Genomic DNA, 16,217 nt, shown 5'->3' on the forward strand with positions numbered 1-16,217 from the left:
TTACTACGAATTACTAAAAGATGGCCGTGTGTTATTTTGGAAAATTTTGGAAAATCACTCAAAAGGAGACATTTTCTTAAAAACCTTGCAATGAACTTGATGAAAGAACACCTTCATACACGATCACAAATTATAACACTTCTACGTGATATAACCGAGTTCCTGTCCAGGAGGGTTAAGAAGCAACCAGTACCCCATCAAAAAGACGAAAATCCTGCTAAACGTGGTAGATGCTGCAATTGTTACAGTGAAAAAATCAAGTCGTATACCTCTATGAAATGTACATAATGTAGTGCATTCACTTGTAAAAGTCATTCTAAATCTAATATTGTATGTATTAATTGTAATGATCAAATAAATTAAAAGTTTTTTTCTTTACAATTTATTAAAATTCGTTAAATTAATAAAGCGTTCTTATTTTTTTAAAAAATAAATAACGATACAGTTAATCAATAATTAAAAGTGTCGAAAACAATAAGAAACTACATGGCAGCAAATTGCTGCGGCGCCTGATGATGTAATTATTTAGGGCGCGCCTGGCCGAAGGATATATATATATATATATATATATATATATATATATATATATATATATATATATATATATATATATATATATATATATATATATATATATATATATATATAAATATATATATATATATATATATATATAATATATATATATATATATATATATATATATATATATATATATATATTGAAAAAATGTACTAATTTTTTAAAATCGGACCTAATTTTTTTGCTAGTTTTAATAAATTGGTTGATTAGGTGGTAGTATACGACTCAAAATAATTCATAAGAAAATGAGACCCAAGATAGATATAAGACTACTAAAAGAAAATGACTACTAATAGAGGCATAGAAAAACAGTGGAACGAAATGAAGACATCTATTACCACAATTTCGCATAAATATTTATCTAAAATAAAAAAAAATAAGACAGAATGAATGACAGATAACATATTGCCGATGATGGAAGAGCGAAGAAAATTAAGAGGTAGTAGGCAACAAATACAAAAAATTGCATAAGACTATACTAAAGGAAATAAACATGCAAAAGAAGCATGGCTGACGGAAAATTGTACGGGAATTACAACACTACAACGCAAACATTGACGATTTCCATGTTCAAAAAAATACTAAAGAGGTATAGAGTACCAGAAAACAACGCAATACAGGCATAGTTGTAGATATTGATGGCCATATTTTGACTACCATTGAAGATAAATTACGAAGATGGAAAGAATATATGCAAGAATTACTGAGACTGAAATAAACAATCTCTACGGCCCAGAAATAACAGACGTAAGAAGTAACTATGAAGGCCATTAGGCGGATTAAAGATGGGAATTCACCAGGACCTGATGAGGTATATGGTACAAAGCTATTCAACAACATCTACGAGACTGGTTATTTACCAAAAGACTGGCTACTATCAATATTCATTTCACTTCCTAAAAAGCCAACGCTAGAAAATGTGAAGAACATAGATTAATTAGTTTGATGCGCCATGTACTAAAAGTACACCTTACTATTATTCAATCGCGCATATACATCAAATTAGAAGAACACCTAAGTGAAGTTCAATTTGGATTCAGAACAGGACTCGGAACAATGGAAGCACTTTTTAGTTTGCAAGTTCTAATACAGTGAGCCATGGATGTCAACTGCAGTGTGTATGCATGTTTCATTGATTTCGAGAAGGCATTTGATAAAGTCTCACATGGAAAAATAATGGATATCCTTAAAACATCAGGACTCGATGGTAAGGATATAAGACTGGTCCCAACAAAAAGCAACAATGCGATTAGAAAATGAACTGTCCGAGATATTCACAGCCGAAGAAGTTAGACAGGGTTGCATATTGTCACCAGCAATATTTAACATATACCCTGGCAGATAGTGCGTAGGGGCTCCAAAGGACGATGGATAATGTTGTAGAAACATGTAGCATATACGGCTTAAAACTAAATTGCAAGGAGACAAAAATAATGATCATTAGTAAGAACACCAACATAAACGCACAAATCACAATAGGCGATACACCGCTGGAAAGAGTGGAAAAATATGCTATTTGGGTTGCAATATTAAGGATACTTCGGATCACAGCTACGAAATAAAACCTCGTAAAAGCCAGAAGTTCTTTCAACAGCCTTATAAAGATTCTCTGCAACTTATTTTTAAGTATCATTATAGGCATCAAATTTTTTAGATTATACCTCTTTAGTGTCCTCTATGGAATATAAAGCTGGAGCCTTACAGAAGATGCCATAAAACGATTAGAGGGATTTGAAATATGGTGTTATCGACGTATATTTAGGGTCTTATATGTACACCACACAAGTAATATAATCATTCCCCAGAGGCTAAGAAAAAACAAAGATTAACATCGTAAAGAACAGAAATTCGGCTTACTTCGGCCGTATCATGCGTAGTAGTAAATACCGACTTTTACAGTTAATTGTACAAGGCAATATTGAGTGTAACAGAGGCCCTGGACGAAGGCGTATATCCTGGCTGGCCAATCTTGGGAAGTGGCCTGGTCCAACGTCAACTCATTTATTTCAAGCTGCTGTGAATAGAATAAGATGAGCTTATGTGGTCGCCAACATCTCCAAAACATAGGCACAAAAAAAAGGTAGTGTAACATTTGATCCAAACATACACATTCAACTAACCGTCATGAATACTTATGATTAGACTTCGGCAAATATGCATATTGCATATTTTGCATATTGTGCATATTTTATGCAAATATTTCATATTTTGGCATATTTGTATAAAAGTTTGCATAAAGTGCATAAAAGTTCAGATTTTTATACTGTATTTGAAAATTTTTAAACATACCAATTTATTTCAATTCTTGTATAAAATTTTGTAGTCATTTTAATCAAGAAATGATGTAAGTACGTAATCTCTACAGGTACAAAACATTTACAATTTCAAAGAAGATCAATTTAAGTAGCCCTCAACATTCTTAGAAAGTCTCGGTCACTGAGGCATTCAGTTATTGGATAATCGCTATGGGTTCGCTTATTTGCATTTTATGATCTAATCCCCAAATCTATCTACAATTTATTGTATCTTAACAGCAGGTAAACGGCTAATAGTTTTGTTCCTTAGGGATTTTCCAAAATCTCCCAGTTTATTGAATTAGGTACCTAAACATTTCTAATTTGATGCTCAGATTTGTAAATCATTTTTGTTTTGATATTCAAAGCGTAAACACTCGTTGTGCGTAACAAAAAGGAAGATTGTGATTTTATAATGCCTAAAACAACCAGTGCTTCAACTTGGATTAAACCTTATAAAGAGCTGTCTATGGATATGGGAAAAATCTACTGTTCAGTCTGTGGCAAAATTGTAAGTATCTAATATTTTCTATTAAATATCTAATATTTCATACATACAGGATGTTTCCAAATGACACTTACAACGTTTGACTGTAGATACTTCTCGAAAAATTGAACAAAACGATATAGTTAATGAGGGGTCAAACTTATTTACTTTTCGAGATACAGGGTGTTAAAATTAAAAAAAATTAAATTCTTTTAGTTAATAACAACAATAACTTTAAAACCAATAAACGTATTTACTTGAAATTTAGTACTCGTAGGTTGTTTTTAAATGAAAAATAGCTTCCTTTAGTGAGAAAAAATTGTCCATGGTACAATACAATGGTGTGTATTTAGAAAAATTTTTCACCTTTACTTTTTTTTATGAAGTCAGCTATTCTAAAACACAATTATTTTTATTGTAATTAAATTAACAAAAAAAAACTTTTGTTGAATTTTAAAATAAGTTATAATTAAGTTACTAATGGTTAGTAACAATAACTAATTTGTGGATTAATACTGCATTTAAAACACTTAGCGAGTGTTTTTTTTTTCAAACCAGTTATTTGATTAACCAAAAACACCTTGTATATTTTTATATTTTAAAGGTTGGGTTAAAATAAAGGTTTTTATTTTTATTTATAGATAGCATGTGAGAAGAAATTTCAGATAGACCCACATGTGAGAACTGCTTCACACATTGCAAAAAAAGAAAAAATAGGAGGAAAACATCAAACTTCAATGGCTAAATGTTTCCAATCTACTTCAAAAAAATTAGATGAGCAAGAAACTTTTAATGAAGACTTGTGTCGCGCATTAGTGTCTGCAAACATACCGCTTTCAAAATTAGCAAATGTAAATTTTAGTTCGTTTCTAAAAAAATATTGCAAACTTAATGTTCCAAGTGATCGGTCTCTAAGAAGAAATAATGTGAACGGGCTATACTCGTCGGTGTTAATTAATATTAAGGAAGAAATTTCAGATAATTATTTTTACATATCTGTAGACGAAACCACTGATTCCTCAGGAAAGTATATTGCTCATTTAATGATTGGTGTTCTTAAAGAAGATACCTTACCAAAATCTCATCTTATTTCATGCCAGCAACTTGAGAAAACAAATGCTTTAACAATTTCGCGTTTTATACAAGAAACATTATCAACTTTTTTTCTTCCGACAACTATTCCTTATAATATATTACTGCTTATTTTATCGGATGCTGCTCCTTATATGGTGAAAGCAGGACAAAATTTAAAAATATTTTTCCCAGATTTAATACATGTTACTTGTGTAGCGCATGGATTAAACAGAGTTGCAGAGGAAATACGAAAAAAGTTTCCTCTTGTAAATACCATGATATCCAGTGTCAAAAAAGTATTTCTTAAATCTCCTGTAAGAATTCAACTTTATAAAGAAATGCTACCTAACATTCCTCTTCCACCACAACCTATTTTAACGCGATGGGGAACATGGTTAGAAGCAGCTAATTTTTATGCAGATCATTTTGTTAAAATAAAGAACATAATTGATACGTTAACAGATGAAAGTTCCCAATCTCTTTTGGATTCTAAACAAACTTTTCAGAGTAACTTGCTTCAACAAGAACTTTCATTTATAAAATCAAATTTTAGTTTTGTTCAAAAAACAATTACTCAGTTAGAATCACCAAAACTGTCATTGTTCGAAAGTACAGCATTAATAAAAAAATTTGCGTCATGTTTTCGGAACGTTAGAGGTAATATTGGAAAAGATATTTTAAAAAAATTTGAAGCTACTATGGAAAAAGATAAAGGTTACCATATTCTTTCTGAAGTAGTCAGTGTTCTAGCTGGAAATATTTCGGAAACAATTAATTTAGAACCAAATGTTTTGGTTAGTTTGAAAAAGGCTCCCGTTACATCAGTTGATGTTGAACGAAGTTTTTCTATATATAAATATATGTACTCAGACAGAAGCCACAAGTTTTTGTTAGAAAATTTTGAACACCACTTGGTCATTTATTGTTACCATAATTCTAAATAAGTTTATTCATACTTAAAAATGATGTAGTTATTTAAAATAAATGTAAATCTTAATGAATAGTAGGAAATATTTAGTTATGTACACTTTTTTTTTTAAATAAAATTGTTACTATTTTACGATTTTTTTATTTATTTGTATGCATATTTTGTAAAATATTTGCATATTTTCGGGTAAACACGTGCATATTTATGCGCATATTTTCTACATTTTTATTTGCATATTTGCCGAAGTCTACTTATGATGAATAGAAACTTGTGATAAATAGAAATTTCAGTCGAAATTTACAACTAATCCTGTATATTATTTAAAAATGGGAGCAGACGTTCTTTATTGGTTATTTGGTTATTTACATAGGGGTCTTCATACGAAAAGTACGTAAAATTTCTCATGACCAGTATTACCCACATCTGAGAAGTATTTCTCCATTCGCGCCCTATGCGCCCGATGGATGACTAGAAACTGTACAAAGAGTTGGTTTTTTAGATAACTGCCGATACTTTATTCACTACTTCATATTTGACAGCAGCCTTTCTTTTTGTACATTTTATGTTAAAACCTATATTCAAAATACCGTTTTCTATTATGCTTTTAATTAAGTACCTAAATTAATCCTTCTCTGTTAAATGCTGCATAGAGTGTTATCTTTTTTATCTTCAAATTAGATTTTATTTTCACATGAAACAAAAGTTCTCTTTTATTTTAGTCCCAACAGACAATTTGCCAGAGTTGCTTTTACACGACCTAACAAATTAGGCCGCTTTCGAAAAAGTAGGCCACGCATCCTAACCATTTTTGTTAAGGTTTAATTTTACGGTATGCAATTGTATAAATTTAAAATACTACAAACAATGTAACAGAAGTTAATTTTTTGTAAAATAGTTAAATACAGTGCACATCTGGATTGTTGGATAACTTAACTGAGGCAGATGTTCATAGTATTTATGACGATTTAGTGATATAATATTACACAAGACAATGCAAACCTGTCTGACACATAATGTGACACTTTGCCATAATGGCAAATAGATCAAAATACATCATAAATATTTTTTTAATAAAGCATCCCTAAATTTAAATTTTAAATGTGATGACGGATATGAAGTAAATGAACCTAATTGTAAATAAAAATTAATGGGAAAATCCCAGTAGTTTGCTGTATGCCATAGTTAAAAAACTTAGGTATACAGAAGTAAAAAACTTCAAAATTTGTATATTGGTATAAAAACATTTAATTAAAACTTGTTATAAGTGCCGTCAAAAATTTATAGATACATAACATTTTCGATCTAGATAAGATAATCCTCAGTGCCTTCTTTTAGTACTTCTAGCTAACACTAAAATTGCAGTGGATACATCAATATATGGTTTATATATTTAAATTTAAATTATAATGCTACCCTAGGTCGATGACCATGGTTGTAAATGGTAATACTTAAAGAACAACATGCTTTCTTGCTCGACTTGAACACGTTAATTGGTGTGTGTCGTTTTAATCGACAAGAACCATGAAAATTCGTTTTTAGAAGAGAAACATCTGTTAACATCTGTTTTAATAAAAAATGATTATCATTTCTCGTTTACAACTAAGGAATTTTCAAGAATCGACTGAAAAGAACAAAGCAACTTAGAATGAGATCCAACAGCATTCACAAGAAATAATACGAGGAAAATAACAATACCATACATAAAAGGATTATCAGAAAAACTTAAAGCGATAGGAAATAAATTCAATATTACAACAACATTTAAAACAATAAACACATTAAGATCTATTTTACCTAAAACTCTACCTAATAATTAACAAGAAGGAACAAAGAAGTGATTTTATAAAATACCTTGTGAACGCGATCATTTTTATTCAGGTAAAACATTAAACCATTAAATGTTAGAATAAGTGAACATCAATCTTATATTAAAAATAGAGATTTTGATAAATCTCAAATATATAAACACGCATGGCAAAATGAACATAGGGTTCAACGGGATGATTCAGGTATAGTCCTAAAAGAAACAGATAGTAAAATAAATATAAGAAGCGTCTCTAACTTGACGGCGGTGGGACTGGACCGGTGGTTTTTCCATCTTTCTGAGATTTTACTGCGTGGATCACTTCTTTTTTGGTTATTTCTGGGCCTTTTTCATTTATTCAATTATCTGTGGATGGTAAAGAACAAGGTCTATCGTCGTCCAAAAGAGTTTGTATGTATTCTTTCCATCTCTCTAGTTTGTCTTTTGTACCCATAATTATTTCGTTATTATCATTTTTTAATATGGTTGCTTGTCTCTTTTTGTGTCTACCTGTCATTTCTTTTACGTTTTTATGAATATTTAAGGTATCGTATTTTTCTTGTAATTGTTCGATTTCTAGGCATTTGGTTGACATCCAGTTTTCTTTCGCCTCCGTGCACTTTTTTCTAATGATTTTGTTGATTCGCTTGTATTCTATTGGGCTTATTTTATGTTTTTGTCTTACATCCATGAAGTCCATGATCTCTTGCGTTATCCATTCTTGTTTTTTGTTGTGTTTTATGAACCCGATGTCTTCTTATTGTATCTTTGTTATTTTTGTTTTTAGAGAAGTCCATTTTACTTTAATGTTTGTCTGTACCAAGTTTTCGATCGTTTTTATTTCTTCCTCAAGCTTTATTCTTATTTCTTTTTTTTTATTCAGGGTTCTTCAGTTGTGAGATATCTATTTTTCTTGTCACTGTTTTCTTTTTGACTTTAAGAAATCTTTTTAATCTAAAATCCCATTATAACTGGATTGTGATCGCTATGTATATTAGCTCCAGGGTATGTTTTCGTAGATTGTATGTACTTTTTAAAGGTGTTATTGAGCAAAATGAAGTCAATTTGATTTCTAACAATTCTGTCTTTTCTGTCTGCAGGTGATTTCCATGTGTATAGCCTTCTAGGATGCTGTTTAAAGAAGGTATTGGCTATTAACAGATTGTTTTCTACGCAGAATTGTACAAGTTTATCTGCTCTATTATTCCTGGTACCTAGACCGTATGCTCCTATGTGGTCTCCTTTAGCATTACGACCAATTTTAGCGTTAAAGTCACCCATGATCATCGTTATCTCACCTCTTTTTGTCAGTCGCATTATTTCATCTATGTTGTTATAAAATTTTTCGATTTCTACGTCTGACTTGTCACTTGTTCGAGCATAGAGAATAATATTTAGTTTTCTGTGAGTTATTTGTAATTTCAACATTGCTACTCTATCATTTAGAGGGATGAGGTCTGTGACTGATTGAGCAATTTTGTTCGACACTAATATAGAAGTTCCATATTGATGTTCTCGGTCAGTTCCACCTGAATAGTATATATATCCATGTTTTGTTGTTTGTACACCTGATCCAGGCCATCTTTCTTCACTCATCCCGAAAATGTCCATTTTCAGTCTTACCATCTCGGCTTCAGTGTTTGCCACTTTCCCGGACATAAATAAGCTGCGTACGTTCCAGGTGGCGGTACTTACTGTTCGGTCGTGTATTTGTATTCACTGTCCACTTTCTTGGATAGTTGACGGGGGGATTCTTTGCACCCTATCCCCATTAAAGGGGTACCCCGGACTGAGAGCCATTTTCTTTTTCTCGTCTACCATTTAGATTTGTGGAAAATATAATGGGGTGGTTTTCCCGTTGCCTTCCCCATCGCAGTACCACAACCATTTAAACTACTTTAGTCATGCTTGTGGTAATCCAGTTTCAAGCCGGTCCAGGATCATTCTCTCTACGCCTTGAACTGGTACTGGTGATCGCTGCTGCCCTTCACCAGGGAGAGATAGGAAGTAGGAAACTAGATCATGGAAGGATAAAGGAATGGGACATGATTTATCTCAGTAAGGAATTGAGAGCAAAGCATGGTTCGCGTGGGCAAGGACGCGTTCCTGAAGTAGGCCTATTTTCCACCAGGATCGTAGAAAAGAGTCCATCCGCTATCCCAGCTTGTAAAATGTAATAACAGAACAGTAATAGTAGTAACAACTTTATGACAATCTTAATCTATTGAACATATTAAGAACATTAAATTTATTACAAAAAATTGAACTCCATTCGTTTGACTTTGTCAATGTAAGAGAATATGAAATTTAATCGTATATGCAGTAGATTTACTTGTACCTAAGAGTTTGCTTAAAATAGTAAGTATCTGGTACCTATCATTGCAATATATTTTTTTTGGATGGTCTTTAAGCAAATATTTTATTTCAAAAACGACAAGTTAAAATAGATTTAAAAAAGAAGTGCATTAAGTAATCATGTTGAAATATTTCTTAATGAATGCAGATATACTTTGACCCATTATCTTGAATTAATTAAAAAATATTCTTAGGAATCTTTCCTATAAAAAATATTTTTAAAAATCTCGTTCACTAGATATTATTGTTTATTAAAAGGTTATCTTTTGAACTGCGGTTTGTGTGATAAAGCTACTAGATAAATTTGTTTTTAATTTAAAATACTTACCGTTGCTAAGCTATCGAATTAAAATATAATTATTGACATTACTAAAACTAGAAGAATAATAAAACATAATCTAGACTGATAGTTAATTAAAAATGTATTTAGGATTAAGTAATAATATTTAATTTATTTAATAAACCCCATAATGAAAAATACTACTTTAATAGTTGTGAATAATTGTAGCTCATGTGTCTTAATAATTTATTTATATGGTTTTTAATTCATTGACATTTAAATGATTTCATGGAAATTAACTAACTTAAATATTTATTAAGTTAATGCTATTTAAAAAATATTAATAAATAAGTGCTTAAATTAAATTAAAACTATGAAAATGTATTAAATTTAAAAAAAAATACAAAGTTATACAATTTACTTTAAAACAAAATGTATTATAAAAAATGTATTGTAACTAATTTGTACCCAAAGTAAGAGGCTTATTTGTCGTTATGGTCTTTATTTTAACTTATTTATAAATTCAATTGTTTTTTGTTTTAAAAAGGTTTTTTAAAATTATGTTACAAAATCTAAGAGAAACATTGATTAGATAAGCTGATTTTTAAAATAGTGTTTTTGAAATATGTTTAGCAGCATAAGGTTATTAACCAAACTAATTTTATTTGGTGAGTTGATATTTTTTTGCTAGTTCCACTTTATAAGATATTTTGTATTTTTTAGCAGCTCTTGAAAATAATTGTAAACACAATTGAAAGCTCGAGATAAAAAATAGTTACATAATAGCCCCTTTTATTGACTCTAAACCATTCAATACATATTTATACATATATTATATATATATATATATATATATATATATATATATATATATATATATATATATATATATATATATATATATATATATATATATATTAAGTTATCATGTCTCAAACAACACCGATGTAGTAACTAATTCAGCTAATTCCACGTGCAAAATGGTATGCAAAGAATTCAGGGACGTCAAAATAACTCGCGGCTGACAAATATCAGATAGTGGTTCTGAAACTATTTTATTGTGGTATGCTTCTCATTGAATATTTTATATGAAAATTAACCAGAATTGTAGACTTTTTATACCGATAGATCTGAAAATAAGCTTATAGTATAGATCAGGATATTACGGTTTTTTTTTGCTCAGAATCGTTTTTATATTCATCGATTCACTTAAAATTTTGATAGTAGTTAAAAAATAGTTCATATGTGCTTCTCTGTTGGAGATAGTTACCTAGTTACTAGCCCAACTCAGGGATGGAAAAAGTTTATCAAAAAAAAAAAAATTATGGTAAGAGTGGTATGGTAAAAATTTTAAGAGAATAATCTTCATTGGAGTTTTATTTCATACCGGAAATGGAGGAATTGACCAACAATTTTAGCCGATCTTAAACTTTCTTAAACTATATAATAGTATTTTGTATTTTTGTATAATGTTTAATATAATTTTTATAATTAAAATTTAAGAATGGGGTAATAGAAATTTTTTTCAGTTTAATTTCATATATTTTATTTGTTTTGCTTAATATAATAAACACTTTTTTGTAGTCAGGGGTGTTTTACCGAATATAGACGATGTTGATAAAATTTAGTTCTTTAGAGTTTTGAAACTGAAATAATAGGAAAAATTGGAGAAGACCCAGCAGGGTTCACAGTAGGAAAATCATGCCTAGATCATACGTACACATTAGAACAACTGATAGAGAAGAAAATGGCAAAAGGTAGACCGGTCCATCTGGCCTTTGTTGATCTAAAGAAAGCATATGACTCAATACCTAGAGTCAAATTATGGGAAGCAATGAATGATCTCGGAATCCGACAAACACTAATAAAAGCAGTTAAAGCACTATACAAAGAAAACAAAGTAGCTATTAAATGTGGAAATAAAGCCTGCAATCCATTTAAGACGACAAAAGGACTTCTACAAGGCTGTGCTACGTCCCCTACTCTGTTTAAAATATTCTTGGAAAAGACACTCAAACCATGGAGGAGAAAGTGCGAAGGAATGGGCATACCAGTAAGAGACGAATACCTATACACCTTAAGTTTTGCCGACGATCAAGTAGTCATCGCACAAGATGAAGAAGATCTCAGCTTTATGCTCAGAAAACTAGAAGAAGAATATAAAAACAACGGAATGGAAATAAACTTAGAGAAAACCGAATACCTAACAACAGAAAACAAGGATATGAGAAACCTAGAGCTAGACGAGGGAAGACAAATAAATGGAACAGATAAATTCAAGTATTTAGGAACCATAATATCAAACCAGGGAACAACAGAAGAAGATATAAACAACAGACTGAGACAAACAAGAAACTGTATAAGACAACTAAACTCAGTGTTGTGGGATAAGAACATTACGATAAAGACAAAAAAGAGAATATATAACACCCTGACAAGAAGTATCCTGACATATGGGTCGGAAAACTGGACAATAAACAAGAGAAATAGAGGTAGAATAAGAGCAGTAGAAATGGAGTTCCTGAGGAGAAGCTGTAGACTTACAAAAAGAGACAGAATTGAAAACGCAGAGATTAAGCGGAGAATGGGAGTGCAATCAGACATAATCGACTATATAGAGGAGAAGAGACTATCCTGGTACGGCCACGTCAGAAGAGCGGACAGAGGACGCTGGATAAACAAAATCACAGAATGGAGCCCGATTGGAAGAAGAAAGAGAGGAAGACCCCGAAGGTCATTCAGAGATGAAATCGACGAGGCTATGGAAAAAAAAACCCTGCGAGATGGAGACTGGAATGACAGGGAAAATTGTAGAAAACGGTTGAGTGAAGGAAGACAGTGAAAACTGTGGAAATCCTTAGTAGTAGTAGTAGTAGTAGTAGTAGTAGAGTTTTATCCAAAAGGTAATATATTTAATTTTTTGTTTTATTCCTGACTGAAACTTCACAAATTACACGTCAAAAAAGCATGTTTTTAAACGGTTTTTCGTGAATAACTTTAAAAATTTGGATTTTATCAAAAAAAAATTGTTTTTAATTAATACCATACATTAAGTATTAATAAAGTTATGGCTGTTTTATTGATCGAACACAAAAATCCAAACGATTGATGTTGATTAACCGGAAAACGGTAAGTTTTTTATGAAAAATTTATTGAAACATTACATAAAGATCTTAAAAAAATTTAAAACAAGTACTGGTAAAAGTGATTTTTATAAACGTTAAGGTAAGTTATAACTAAAATAAAGTCTGCTTATATTCTTTGTGACGTAAAAAGTAAAAAACTCACCCACGCCAAAACCACCCTGGTTAAAGCTATTTGTTTTTCATTTAAAATTCACTTTATTTATATACAAACATTACATTCTCAAAATGTCCTCCTCCTTCTCCTAAGTGCTTTCTCTGTTGAGGTTGGCGATCAATATGGCAAATTTCTCTCTGTTCTGGGCTTGATGAATTAATTCATTTCCTCTTGTGTGGGCCCAATCTCTGATGTTTCGTAGCCAAGATTTTTTCTTTCGTCCTATGCCCCTTTTACCTTTAATTTTGCCTTCTAATATTACCTGGAGCTGCTCAAATTCGCTATGGCGCAATATGTGTTCTAGATATGACGTCTTTGTAAGTTTGATAGTATTGACCAGATGAGGGCGTGTGTTCATTGCTCTTAGTACTTCTTCATTCGTAGTTCTGCTGGTCCAGCTTATTCTTAGCATTCGGCGGTACATCTACATTTCAAATGAATTTAATTTGTTGAAGTCATATTATTTTAATGTATAGGTCTCACAGTCATATAGTAATCAAGACCACACATAACACTTTAGTGTTCTCAATCTTATTGAGATTGATAGCTTGAGGTTACAGATCATTTTACACATATTCATGAAACCAGATCTTGCTATTTCAATGCGTCTTCTAATTTTTTTGAGTGGTCTAGTTGACTATTTAGTTCTCTGCCCAAGTATATGAAGCTTTGGGAACTCTGAAGGGTGATACCATTTATTTGTATGTTAGGTGTAACTTGTTCATGGCAGTTTTTGTAGAATACCAGAATTTTGGTTTTGGAAAAGTTAATGTCCAAGCCTAACCTGTGACTTTTTTCTGATAATATGTTCATCAATATTTTTAGTTGGTCTTTCTGTTTCTACTAATACTACGGTGTCATAGGCATATCTTATGTTGTAAATGATGATTTCATTGGCTCTGGCACCTTCAGGGCGATCTTCAAGAGTATCTCTAATTATATGTTCGGCATGTACATTAAATAATAGGGGGGATAAAATGCACCCTTGACGCACTCCTCGTTCTATGTTGATGTACTTGGTTTTTCCGTTCGTTGTTTAAACGCATCTTGTGTGGTTACAGTATGTATTACTTATGATAGCTTTGTCGTGTCCGTCCAATCCTACTTCTTTTAGCACCTCAATCAATTTTCGGTGTTTGATGCGGTCAAAACCCTTTCTATAATCTACAAAGTACACATACACCCGTTTTGGAACCTCAAGGTACCTTTCTGCCATCAGTCTCAATCCCATAATTGCTTCTCTAGTGCCTGTACCCTTTCTAAAACCATATTGAGAACGACTCAGGTATTTTTCACACTTATTGTGAAATCTGTTATAAATTATTCGCATAAAAAGTCTTAGCGGCATGACTCATTAGGGATAAAGTTCAATGGTCTTCACATTTTCTTACTTTTTTTTTAGGAAGAGCTATATATGTGGGTGTTAGCCAGACATGCGGTATTATACCATGTTCATATATACTGTTGCAGAGGTATGTTAATTTCCTGACAGCATTATCACTTAGGTGTTTAAAATGTTCGGCTCTTATTAGGTCTTCGCCGGGTGGCTTGTTGTTCTTTGCGTCTTTTATTGCCTGCAAAATTTCTTCGATGAGAATCTTTAATTTTTCATCTTGTATCTATTTGTGGGGGTCTTCGGTTTTCTGATCACCAAACAAATCTTCAAGATATTGCTCCCATATTCCTTTTTGTTTTTCAGGGTCTAATTCCATTTGGTTTTTTTTGTTTGTTACAATCAAGTGTTTAGGTTTCCATATTTCAGCTACTTCTTTAATTTTTCTGTGTAGTTCTCTATCTTTATGCTTCATTTGCAAATCTTCTACCCCTTATTTTTATTTCATCCTCCCCTTATCTACCATTTTTATTTCATCCACTTTTCCTTAGCTACACTTATCTTGTTAGGTTTTTGTTTTTTACCATCCGTCTCCTTTCTATATTTTGCAATATTTCGTTTGTAATCCATGGTTTTCTATGTTTACGGTTCTCTTTCTGTATACTTTGGTCTGCTGCCTCCAAGACAGTATTTTTAATTTTTCCTTACATGTCTTCAATGTTTTCTGTTATTGTCTTCTCCTTAGTGGGAGCTATTGTCTTAGTGGGGACTCTAACTGCGTGTCTACGATGTCTTTATACTTCTGTTGCTGTCCTTGGTGAGCACTACTCCATGCTATTATCTGACTGGGTTTAGCCTTGTCTACTCTTTTAAATTTTAATCACATAGTTGCGACTACAGGATTGTGGTCTGAATTTATGTCATAGCTTGGGTACGTTTTTACATTTAGAATATCATTACAGAACCTTTTGTTTATTGTAATGTAGTCGATTTGGTTCCTCACAATATTTTCTTCGCAATCTTGAGGAGACCTCTACGTATATAGACGTCTTTCAGGTAATTTAAACCATATGTTAAGAACCACCAGGTTGTTCTCTTGGCAAAATTCAACAAAGCGTGTGCCTCGTTCGTTCCTGGTTCCTAAACCATATGGGCCGATGATCGATTCGACTTTTTCTGCTCCTACTTTGTCGTCTGATTTTATGTGTTTTTTGATCTTTCCAATACCGGAATAGAAAATCTCAAGATCTTCGTCTGGGCTGTCTGCTGTCGGTGCGTATACTTGTTATTATATTGATGTCGAATGGTTGTCCATTTAATTTGATAATCATTATTTTGTCGCTGACTGATATAAATAGTTTAAAAAGTTAAGTTTTAAAAAAATCCGAGTTTAAAGTGAAGTCACTCCTTTTTTTTTAAATAACACAACATCTAAAAAAGGCACAGAAAAAATACTAAGATACAAAAAAACGCTTTTTTTACTGAATATATATATATATATATATATATATATATATATATATATATATATATATATATATATATATATATATATATATATATATATATTTTTATAAAGTAAAAATTAAACGACATATTATTTTATGATTGTTTAAAGGGTGTATTCGAAAGCGTATAGCACCATCTTTAAGTCCATTCAGCGCAACCATTTTTAAAACTTTTTTGAAAGGGCTCAAAAAATTTAATATACATCACTTTTTAGTTTATTATTGTTATATACAGGAGACCATACCTAAGTTAACACGGATATCAAAACCGT

This window comes from Diabrotica undecimpunctata, chromosome 2 (assembly GCF_040954645.1).
Source record: "Diabrotica undecimpunctata isolate CICGRU chromosome 2, icDiaUnde3, whole genome shotgun sequence".
In the NCBI taxonomy this organism is placed as follows: Eukaryota; Metazoa; Arthropoda; class Insecta; order Coleoptera; family Chrysomelidae; genus Diabrotica; species Diabrotica undecimpunctata.